Here is a 12,343-nt window from a genome sequence, read left to right as displayed (position 1 = left end):
GAAGACTGGAACATTATTAACAAGACTGACTAGGTCTGGTGATAAACTCAAGGGCTGGCTTTTGAGGCAGAGGGAACAGCATGGACAATAATGTGAAAATATATAACCTGTTGTTCCTTCCAAAATGTGGCTTGGCTGAAGTGTACAGTGAAGTATGGGAAGCAGTAGGAAATGAACCAGAATAGGAAGTCTAGTCCAAGCAATAAAAGGTTGCCCAGATATCGTTTGATGTGTGATGAACATATATATATATAAAATATTTTTTTCCAGACTGTTAGAAAACTACTAAAAGGCCAACCCGACCAAAAATAATAATAAAAATTTAAAAATCCCTCCTAGGGCAACTGGAATTTGAGAACTTGAGTTGGGAGCCATCTTTAAGAAACTGGAAAGTGAAGATTTTCAACAGGCTGTGAAGTAACACATCCTCTAACTATAACAGGCTCTGGCAATCAGGAACGTCAGATAAGCTTTGACAGGGATGAGCTCTGAGTAGAGGCACCACCCTAAACATCTAGAAAGTGGTAGGAAATGCTGACTCAGGTCAGGCCTATGGGAGATGCAGTGACCTGAGGATGCTGAATGAGGGGCAGGAAGCCACAGTTGCCCCCTCTGTTGGACTGAGAAGAGAATAGGGGTGTTCTTGTGAACTCTGGCTCCTTGTGCATGGTGCTCACTGCAAATCACCCAGCCTAGAATTCTGGTTCTCCCTCTGTGCCCTTAAGATTGCACTTCCCTATCCGTTTGAAATTAGATGCAGCCATGTGACTCACATTGCCCAATGAAAAGTTAGCAGAAGTTCCATGTGTCTCTTCAAGAGCCAGTGTGCCATTCAACCACCAGCCTTCTCATTGTCAAGGAGATAATAGAAGCTTTGCTGAGATGGAGCCCCTGTCAGCCTGAACCCCTGAATGACCATGAGAGCACTTTTTTATTTATATTGGACATTTAACATAAGCCAGAAATAATCCTTTTTTGTGTTAATCCATGAGCTACGTGCTTTGCTTTTTTTTTTTTTTTTTTTTTCAGTTAAAAATAACCTAGACCAGGGTCAACAAACTATGGATAGCAGGCAAAAATCAGCCCTCAGCCTGTTTGTATAAACAGTTCTACTGGAACACAGCTCCCCTGCCTGCCCCTGCTTCATTGATGTACTGCCTATGGCCATTTTTCACACATTAAGGGCAGGGCTGAGTAGCTAAGACAGATACCAAATGGTCCTTACAGCCTAAAATATTCACTGTTCTGCCCTTTACAGAAAACATTCACTGACCTCTGACTTTAAACAATCTTGACTGAAACACCCTTTAAACTGGAAAATCAGGCAAGATAATCACTCCAAGAAGTCTGTACACACTCCCCAACCTCCCCTTTCTTCCCTCCACTCTCTCCTCCCCTCAAGTGGGACTTCAATTCTCTCAAGGAAAGATTTGCCATCAGTCATTTATCCTTTGGTGGGAAATACATCTGACACAAGAGTGTGACCTCTTCCAGGAACATGAGGCTATGGTTTTAAAACTGAGTTCCCGTTGTGGCTCAGAGGTAATGAACCCCACTAGTATCCATGAGGATGCAGGTTCGATCCCTGGCCTTTCTTAGTGGGTTAAGGATCTGGTGTTGCTGTGACCTTTGGTGTAGGTCACAAACTCAGACTGGATCTGGTGTTGCTGTAACTGAGGTGTAGGCCAGCAGCTGCAGCTCCAATTTGACCTCTAGCCTGGGAACTTCTATATGCTGTGGGTGCAGCCTTAAAATTAAAAAAAAAAAAGTGCAGATCCCACTACAGAAGGTATTAATGGAAAGGTGGAAGGATTGTTTCGAGAAGACAGGGGTCCCTCCAGAATTCCCTGAAGTGACATCATGCAGGTGACTGCTCTCTTTAACTCTGCGTGCAAGAGCAGCCCCAGGTGTCTTTCAAAAATCTCACTGTCTACCTCCGAAACAGATGCATTCAGTTCTCTAACAGCTTCATCTCCAGAACACAGCTAAGAATCAGAGAGTAAACCAAAAAGGCTCCAGGACAGCCACAAAAATGGAAATTATGAATCTAATATTCTAAAATACAAAGACTTTACATCAAGGCAATTGACTCTATGTTTACACATAATTCTAACTTGCAGATCTGGCTTTAAGATCTTATCAAGAACTACCTCACAAAAATTCCCTAACTCCACCCATTATTTACCACCCATCCACTCATTCATTTGTTCAACAACATATCTACCCACTGCCTCCTATATTTTCAAACACCACTTAACATTTGTGAGAACAATGTGTAATCTAACACACCCACGTATTTGAGCTGGCTTCTACAGGAAACACAAGGATGAGGGAGGCTGTGCCCAGCCCTCAAGGAAATGATAATCCACAGGAATGCAGGATTGTCAGCCACTGACTCCAGGCAAGACAAGGGAAAGTGCTAAATAGGTAGAAGAGCATTTCTACAGGAAAGCGGAGAAGGAACACTACTTAAAGATCTGAGCAGAACTTGACATGGAAGGACGGGGTAGCAGTCAGAAGTGGGAAAGCAAGCAGGATGATCCTGAAAGGCAGGCAGGGCAGATGCAAGATCACAAGGGTGTGGGAGCCTCCCCTTTGCCTGGACTATTGCACTTAAGAGCCTCCTCTGCACCCCTCTACTTCATTCTTCACCTGTGGTCTGAGACCTTCTGAAATCTAAATCTGATCACTCCTGCCCCTGCTTAAGACCTTTCGGTGGTTTCCTATCACTGTGAGGATTTGGGATGAGGCCAGAGAGCCCAGGGAGGTAAGGTCCCTGCAGGCCTATGGCCCAGCTGATGTCAAGTACTGGCTATCTCACCAGCCCAACCACAGCCCTTCTTTTCTGGCCACTTCTTCACATCCTTGGGCCCTGGGATCATTTTGTACAAGAATAAAGCTATTTTCCATGTCTTGGCTATTGTGAATAGTGCTGCAATGAACATACAGGTGCATGCATCTTTTTCAAGGAAAGTTTTGACCAGATACATGCCCAGGAGTGGGATTTCTGGGTCATATGGTAGTTCTATACTTAGTTTTCTGAGGTACCTTCATACTGTTTTCCATAATGGTTATACCAATTTACATTCCCACCAAGAGTGTAGAAGGGTACTCTTTTCTCAAAACCTTCTCCAGAATTTGTTATTTGGTGACTTGTTAATGATGGCCATTCTGACGGTGTACTCTGACTCATGACTTTTTATTGGCATTTCTCTAATAATTAATAATGTTGAGCATTTTTTCATGTGTCTGTTGGCCATCTGTATATCTTCTTTGGAGAAATGTCTGTTCAGGTCGTTTGCCCATTTTTCAATTGGATTGTTAGCTACTTTGCTTTTGAGTGGTATAAGTTGTTTGTATATTTTAGAGATTAAGTCCTTGCCAGTTGCATCATTTTAAACTATTTTCTCCTGTTCCATAGACTGTCTTTAGGGTTTTTTTTTTTTTTAAGGTTTCCTTTGCTGTGCAAAAGCTTGTCAGTTTGATCAGGGCCCATTGGTTTATTTTTGCTTTTATTTTTGTTGCTTTGGGAGACAGACCTGAGAAAATATTTGTAAGGTTGATGTCAGAGAATGTTTTGCCTATGTTCTCTTCCAGGTGTTTGATGGTGTCTTGTCTTACATTTAAGTCTTTAAGCCATTTTGAGTTTATTTTTGTGCATTATGTAAGGGTGTGTTCCAGTTTCACTAATTTAAATAGGACTGTCCGGTTATCCCAGCACCACTTGCTGAAAAGACGGTCTTTTTCCCGTTTTATATTCTTGCTTCATTTATCAAAGATTAATTGACCATAGGTGTCTGGATTAATTTCTGGGTTCTCTATTCTGTTCCATTGGTCTCTGTCTGTCTTGATGACTATAGCTTTGTAATATTGCCTGAAGTCTGAGAGAGTTGTGTCTCCTACTTGACTGGTTCCTCAGGATTGGTTTGGCAATTCTGGGTCTTTCGTGGTTCCATATAAATTTATAGATTGTTTATTATAGTTCTGCGAAAAATGTCATGGGTAATTTGATGGGGATTGCATTGAATCTGTATATTTCTTTGGGTAGTATGGCCATTTCTATGATAACATTAGTTCTTCCAACCCAGGAGCATGGTATATCTTGTCATGTCTTTGAATCCTCTTTAATTTCCTTGATGAATGTTCTCAGCATGTAAGTCTTTCACCTCCTTGGTAAGGTTTTTTCCTAGGTATTTAATTTTTGTGGTGCAATTTTTAAAAATATTATATTTTTGTATTCCTTTTCTAATATTTCATTGTTAGTATACAGAAATGCAACCAATTTCTGAATGTTAATCTTATATCCAGCTACTCTGCTGAATTCATTAATCAGTTTGAGTAGTTTTGTGTGGAGTCCTCTGGGTTTTCTGTATATAGTATCATGCCATCTGCATACAGTGACGGTTTTACCTCTTCCAACCTGGATATCTTTTATTTATTTTGTTTGTCTGATTGCTGTGGCTAGGACTTCCAATACTATGTTGAATAAAAGTGGTGAGAGTGGACATCTTTGTCTTGTTCAAGATTTTAGTGGGAAGGCTTTCAGCTTTTCTCCGTTGAGTATTGTATTTCTTGTGGGTTTGCCATAGATGACTTTTATTATGTTAAGGTATGTTCCCTCTATACCCAGTTTGGTAAGAGTTTTGATCTGAATGGATGTTGGACTTTGCCAAATGCTTTTTTTGCATCTTTTGAGATGATCATGTGGTTTGGGACTATTCTTTTGTTTATGTGGTGCATGATGTTGATTGATTTGCCTATGTTGAACCATCCTTGTGCACCTGGGATGAATCCCACTTGGTCATAGTATATGTTGGATTTGGTTGGCTAAAATTTTGTTGAGAATTTCTGCATCTATATTCATCAAAGATATTGGCCTATAGTTTTCCTTTTTGGTGGTATCTTTGTCTGGTTTTGGTATTAGGGTGATGGTGGTTTCATAGAATGTCTTTGGGAGTGTTCCTTCTTCTTCTTCAACCTTTTGAAAAACTTTGAGAAGGATGGGTATAAGTCCTTCTTTGTATGTTTGGTAGAATTCCCCTGCGAAGCCATCTGGTCCTGTACTTTTGTCTGTAGGGAGTGTCTTGATTACATACTCAATTTCAATTCTAGTGATCCATCCATTCAGTTGATCTATTTCTTCTTGATTCAGTTTTGGCAGGCTGTAAGTCTCTAGAAAGTTGTCCATTTCTTCTAGGTTGTCAAATTTGTTGGCATATAATTGCTCATAGTATTCTCTTCTGGTTTTTTGTATTTCTGCAGTATCCATTGTGATTTTTCCTTTTTCATTTCTTATTTTGTTTATTTGGATTTTTTCTCCCCTCTTCTTGGTGAGTCTGGCCAGAGTTTTGTTTACCTTTTCAAAGAACCAGCCCTTGGTTTTATTGATTTTTTTCTAGTTTTTTGAATATCTATTTTATTGATTTCCTCTCTGATCTGTATGATTTCCTCCTAAATGTCCATCAATAGATGAATGAAAGATGTGGTATATATACACAATGGAATACTGCTCAGCCATAAAAAAAGAACAAAATAATGCCATTTGCAGCAACATGGATAGAACTAGAGACTCTCATACTAAGGGAAGTAAGTCAGAAAGAGAAAGACAAATTCCATATGATGTCACTTATATCTGGAATCTCATATATGGCACAAATGAACCTTTGCATAGAAAAGAAACTCATGGACTTGGAAAAAAGACTTGTGATTTCCAAGGGGGAGGGAAAGGAATGGGATGGACAGGGAGTCTGAGGTTAATAGATGCAAACTATTGCATTTGGAATGGATAAGCAATGAGATCCCTGCTGTATATCTAGTCACTTATGATGGAATATGATGGAAGATAATGCGTGAAAAAGAATGTATATGTGTGCGTGTGTGTGTGTGTGTGTGACGGGGTGACTCTGCTGTACAGTAGAAATTGTCAAAACACTGTAAACTAACAATAATGTAAAAAAATAAAAATAAAAATCATTAAAGGGAAAAAAAAGAATAAAACTCTTCAACCTTAGTAAAGCCGAAGCATCACAAACAGTATAATATAGCACAGGTGCTAATGTTTAGGTATCATCCTCCACGTTTTCCATTTAAAGGACAAAAAACAAAGCCTAGCAGGCAGTAAGAGCTTAATGAATCCCACACACTTTAATCTGGGAGGTAAGGAAGAACACTACATTTGAGAAAGATTTCTAAACAAAATGGTGATGTCCTGATTTTTAAAAAAATACGTGTTTTAAAAAAAAAAAAAAAAAAGGAATACGTACCCATTGGAAAAACTGGGCTAAACAAATAACACTAATTCCCCAAGGCTTCTGTACTCATCACATCTTCCCCTGACTCTGGACGCCCCAGGCAAACTTGTTTGTGCTCCTAAACATCCCTATCAAGCCCCCCTCTGCCTGCTGCCCACATCCCAAATCTTGCTGAGCAGAGCAGCTCTTACAGCCCAGGCGGAAGAGTCTTGATTCAGGTGGGAAACAAATTGTAAGAACAGATGTTCTTGAAATCAAATATCTGGTTTCATGCAAATATTGTCAGAAACAGACAATGAGAGAACCACAGAGGAAGTGCAATCGACATATAAGCCTTGTTTCTAAAATAAATTTCTAAGCCACCTACAGGTCTCCAGGAGTGTGATTCAGAGGCAGCCTGAGATGTAAGCAAAATACTTAACTGACTAAACTACACTTGTTTTGGGGATACAAAGAAGCTCTCTCTACTCTCAAAAAGTAAGACTATTCTAGGGCCAAAGCACTAGAAATTTCACAATTAAAAATTCACTTCTTTGGGGGAGGGGGAGGGAGTGGGATGGACTGGGAGCTTGGAGTTGGTAACGCAAACTATTACATTTAGAATGGATAAGTAATGAGATCCTACTGTATAGTACAGGGAACTGTATCCAGTCTCTTGGGATAGAAAATGATGGAAAATAATATGAGAAAAAGAATGTATATACATGTATGACTGGGTCATTTTGCTGTACAGCAGAAATTAGCAGAACATTGTAAATCGATTATACTTTAATAAAAAAAATTCACCCTTTTGGATTTATTTTCTCTAGTCCAGTATTAAAAGATGTGGGAGGGAGCCGCCATTTTTGAGCAAGATAAAACACTAAACTAAAATCATATGAAGTGTTGGATAATAGTACTAATAATGTTTTATGTTGATACAGCATGTTATACCTTACAAATTTCCTGAGAAGTATATAGAATAAGCACTATTTATCCAAATTTTTCTGGAAACTGAAGTTCAAAGAGGCAATATGACTTTCTCAAATACATGAAACAAGAGTTGCAGAGATAGAGCTGAAGCAGATCTCCTGAATCTCAGCACAGTGCTTTCCAGAGAGGGCAGCAATGGCAGAGTCAAAGGGAGCATGGGGTAGAGAGTGGGTCTTCAACTCACCAAATTATGTCCATCAACACTTCTTTGATCTACATAAAGGTTTGCCAAATCGTTGATGAAGTTCATTGCATGCTGCCACATCAAGACCCATACACACCCACCTCTAGCCCTTCCAAGCAGATTACATCCTTCTCTGTAGAGGCTGGGGCACTGAGGGGCCAGGCCTGTAGGGCACAGTGGGGAAAAGAGCCCTGCAAGGGAAAGGAGAGGGAGCAGATGCAAGGCATGCAAGATGCAGACATCTGTCCCCAGGATTTGAACAGTTATCATGTTGCCTCTGTGCCAGGTTCATTTGCCTTGTGTGAATGCTCTCAGTCACCCTGTGCATAAACATATTTAATTTTCATATTAAAAGGGAGAAGCTGAGATTCAAAGAGAATTAACTTACCTACGACAGTACAATGTATGAGCAATATTGGTATCCATGCCTTGGGCTTTCCATACCAGACCTCAGAGAGATTTTTTTGTCCCAAGAAACCAAGAGGATGTTCTATCCCACATTTTCCTGGCACTAGCCTATTATAAAAACTGTAAAAGAAAGATGGAAGAGAAAAAGACCACATGCACAGGTTGGAAGAGAAAAAGACCACATCCACACTTGATTCATTTCTTCAAAGACACAACCACCACCAAAGCCCCTTGACCGCATCTCAGCATCCACAATCTCTGTTGTTGGAAACAGGCAGTTTCTTCCATGCACTGGGACCATGGACCATGCAAATGAACTCGGGAGATACATCCAGAATGCACGTACATCCTTTCTTGCCATTTGCAAATAGTATCTCAATGCCCCATGAACAGAGAATTCCAGTGGACCCAAGATGCATGTGGTAAACACATTATACCAAAGATAGAGTTAGCAGGAACACTAACAGTCCTAAGTGGTCACAGTTTCTATTTGAAACAGAACTTACTTTGAACCCAGAAAAAGAGTAGTGGTGTTCCAGGAAACACTAACAACTGAGGAAGTCTTTCTTACTCATGTATTCACCAACCATTCACACCAAACACCAGTCCATTGTATTCCCCTAACTGCACAGAAAAATATCAAGATCTCCAAGTGGTCCTACTAAAGCCTCACTCTTCAGTTAATGGGAGAAGCACTCAACACAGAACCCTTCAAAGAAATCATCCTCAGAAATTCTCCCCAAGAGTCCCACTCTCAAGTGAAAATGAAGTTTACACAAAAATCAATCTTAAATATTTACGGCAAATATTTAACAACAAAATCTAGAAACAACCCCAATATCTTCAACAAGTAAATGGAAAAACAAAGTATTTTACTTTCTTACCATGGAATACTACTCAGCAGGAAAAAGGAATGAACAGCTATTCAGGCATCACAGATGATCTCAGATGTATTACGCCAAGTGAAAGAAGCCACACTCAAAGAAACTGTACAGAAATCTTCTGATGTGGGCTCCACCTGCAAAAACAGAGGTTCAGAAAAATTAAACACTCTTTGGAGAGGTCAGGGCTCAACACCCTTCAAAGGGCCCAGCTGCACACCTAACAGCTGGTGAAAAAGGCAATATGTAAAAATCAGGGGAAGACTCAGGTGAAACATGCCTTTGGCTTTTCCACCCTGGGCAACCCCAGAGCAGAATCAGGTGAATAAATCAGGCAGCAGTTCACAACAGCTGCGTGAAACAGTTCTCTACTACTGTTAACTCAGCTCATATTGATCCAGTTGACAAGCCCAGAGCTAGAATTTTGCCTTGACCGTAAACTGTAACTTATCATTGTCAGTAACTAATACCAAGAAAATCTGCTGAGCAAATAGATTTCATTTCCCATCTCCGGGTGACTGAAGCTATTTTTATTCATGGTAATTTGAATTCAAAGGCAGCCATAGAAAACAAAGAAAAAAGACCCTAAATACAAGCCATGTTTTAAAAAGTATCAGAAGTTATGATAAGTAATTCAACCATTTTGGCTAAAATAAGGCTAAACCAGACCTCAGCTACAGACTTCGGTCTAATATACCTGCTGTCTTTAATCTGGTTTTTTTGTTGTTGTTGTTTTGGTTTTTTGTTTTGTTTTGTTTTTAATCTCCTTTAAAATGGAAACTTTGTTCTTGGCATCATTAGAGTGTGCTAGTCCCTTGACCTGGCCTCAGCCCAGCACTTTCCAAGCACTAAGCCATCAAATGGAAATTGGCAGTAACCACGTTTTTTTTTTTGTTTGTTTTTTCGGTTTTTTTTTTTTTTTTTTTTTTGAGTTACAACTATAGTCAATACAGGACAGTTTATATCAAGCATCTTCATGGGCCTGTTCTGAGCTGGAGGCAGTGAGAGATTCATGCCCTCAAGAACCTTATATACTTACTGCCTTAGGAACAGAACACTTTTCTTCAAAGAGAAAATGAAGATAATGTAAACACAAGTGCTAGAATTTCACACGATGGTAAGAATATTGAGTTTAAATAACCAGTGATTCTTGAGCTTTATTGCACTTCAGAATTACTTAGGGTGCTAGTTAAAAATTCAAATTCTTGAGCCCCACTTACGGAAACTTTGTATCTCTTGGTCCAGAGTGGATCTCAAGAATCTGTTATTTCCGGTTGCGCGGGGCTCTGCGGCAGTAGGACGGCTGCGCAGACTTGGTGGCTGGTTTGCAGTTGGCAGGGCGGGCGGAGGCCGACTTCCCGAGCCGCTTCTTGAGTTCCCTGTGCCTGGTGGTGTAGGAGAAACCGGTGCAGGTGCTCTATGTGCCTGCAGGAATGTCTGAAGCTGAAGAAGCCTGTTTCTGGGGCACAGGGCAGCACTCTGGCCCCTGGCATTCCAGCCGTGGAGCTCACGCAGATTGAGAGCACAGAGGCTTCTTGCCTTGGGTGCTGTAAAAATTCCTTCCTATCCCAGATCCAGGTCCACGGGGCTACCTGTCTCAAATCCCAGAATTACATCACGGAAGGTGTGAAGGTCACACCAAGGATGTGACCCTTCGGCCAAAGAATGTCCCAAGTCGTTATATTTTTCCTTGCCCTTGCTGTCTGGAGAATTTTGATCGCGGAGGACTTGTGGAGCACTGCCAGTTAATCCATAGCATGGACACCAAATCGGTGGTTTATCCAATGTGTGCCTCGATTCCCTGGGGAGAACGCAGCTCCCACAGCACCGACTTCATCGCGCCCACCCAGTTTTCTTACGGCACTTTGGTGAATTACGACGTGGATGAAGACGTGATGACCAGGTATGGCAGCTCCATCAACCATCTATGAGTGGGCTCTGCTGTCTGCTTGTGCTCCAGAGCTTCCATTACGTTCGAAGCGTGAAGCATGTGACTCATCCACCTAAAAGGTACAGCAGACCTGGAAGTGAGCCACAGTATTAGGACACAGTCACTTCTGACAGGGAAACAGGTCCCCAGTTAAAAAAAAAAAAAAAATGGAAAAACATTTTTTAAGTTTTTAACTTTAAAAACCTCTATTGACATAATTGCTTATGGATGGGCAGTATTTGCTAAGACCATGCAGGATTTCTATGTACAATGAAACACTTGTGTCCCATAGCTTTAAATTGTGCTCTTGTTTGCAAAAAGTTTTCTCATCCTACCTTTGTTGTGGTGGAGATGTAATTAAGACTACAGTGAGGCGGAAACACAGGAGGACAAAGGGAGAGGCTAAGAGGGGTTAAGGCACATGTCCAAGGGCACCTGGGTAATGTGAGGCAGGGCCTCCATCCTCAGTTGTCTAATTCTAGGACTTTCTCCCCTATGCCACACTGACTCTATATCTCTGTAGAAAGCCACTTTGAAAAAGTCAGCTGGGACAGACTCTGATTCTTGGGAAATTTAAACAGGTAAGAAAGGATTCTCCTCTGTATTTAATATCCTTGGACAAGGATACTAAACCTTGTAGGCACTTGGTCAGAGCATGATACTCAATAAAATTTGAGCATAGCCATTTCATGCAGAATGGCCAATAGAATTTCATATCCTTCCCCCCTCCGATCTTTCTCTTTCTCTCTTTTCAGCTCAAAGCCCTCCTTTCATCTGGGCTCTTCCCCTACTGTTCACTCTGTTTGTCACTTCTCTGGTCTTTTATTGCTCCTCAGCCAGTTCTGGAGCTTCTGCCTCCTCTGTGGAAGGAAACCCAGCTTCTCTGCTTCTCTTCGTTCACGTTTGCACCTCTTGTCTGGTGTTGATCTCCCAAGCCTTCCAAATCAGCCAGGTTTTTTTCTGGGTCATGAATAGCACAAATGAGACAGGCATTTCCTCCCCTTGTCCCTGAGGTGTGTGAGCCCTGGCAGTAACGTATCTGATCAGTAGTGTAGCTCCTTCTTTGCTGTGCAAGTTCCTATTAGTTGGTCCTTGGCAGCAGCTGCCAGAAGCTGGAGTTACCTCATGGGCCACATTTCATGAGTCCTGTTGGGTTGAATGTTCTGGGTTTAACACAGTCTGATGCTGGAAGTTTTGGTTTGTGATCTCTTCCTACCATTCCTGGACACTCTCAGAATTAACTGGCTTCTTTTAGATGCCTGCATGGTACCTTTTTAGGATAAGATGTATCACATATTTTTAGTGAAAATAAGTGTATCTAGGTTAGTTAAACTCCCATTTATCCTTAAGTGGGGAGGGGGTCAGCTAAGTGAGATGGTTCTGATTTTCAAACTAATGAAGTCTTTGCAAACAACTCGGTCATGCTGGCCTCTCTATTTGGGAGTCTGCTTATATTCTTGTCCTTGAAGCACAAAAAGGAGTTTTCAAGTGAGTAAGAAGTAATTTTCGGGACCAGTGGATACTAGTTCTTTCATCTCTTATTGGTAACTTAGATTAAACTGAGCGTTACTTTTCTATCACAAGTGGTTTCCTCACAAAATTGGTTGCAACACATATATCGTGGTGTGAGGACCTGATTTTTATTTTTAAAAAATTTTTTCATTAAAGTATAGTTGATTTACAGTGTTGTGCCAATTTCTGCTTTAAAGCAGAGAGG

The 12,343-nt window shown here is 40.9% G+C and overlaps 1 long non-coding RNA gene and 1 pseudogene across 1 annotated transcript in view; one reads left to right on the top strand and one right to left on the bottom strand.

Moving 5' to 3' along the window:
* LOC110256739 overlaps window positions 1-8,831 on the bottom strand; it is a 159,115-nt gene extending 150,284 nt beyond the window's left edge. The window contains exon 1 of the long non-coding RNA XR_002338655.1: window positions 8,700-8,831. This is a non-coding gene — a long non-coding RNA (uncharacterized LOC110256739). The remainder of the gene's footprint in view (window positions 1-8,699) is intronic.
* Window positions 8,973-10,767, top strand: LOC100514074 (annotated as a pseudogene).

The sequence above is a fragment of the Sus scrofa genome, chromosome 14 (genome assembly GCF_000003025.6).
Source record: "Sus scrofa isolate TJ Tabasco breed Duroc chromosome 14, Sscrofa11.1, whole genome shotgun sequence".
In the NCBI taxonomy this organism is placed as follows: Eukaryota; Metazoa; Chordata; class Mammalia; order Artiodactyla; family Suidae; genus Sus; species Sus scrofa.
This window is presented reverse-complemented; position numbering and strand designations above follow the sequence as displayed.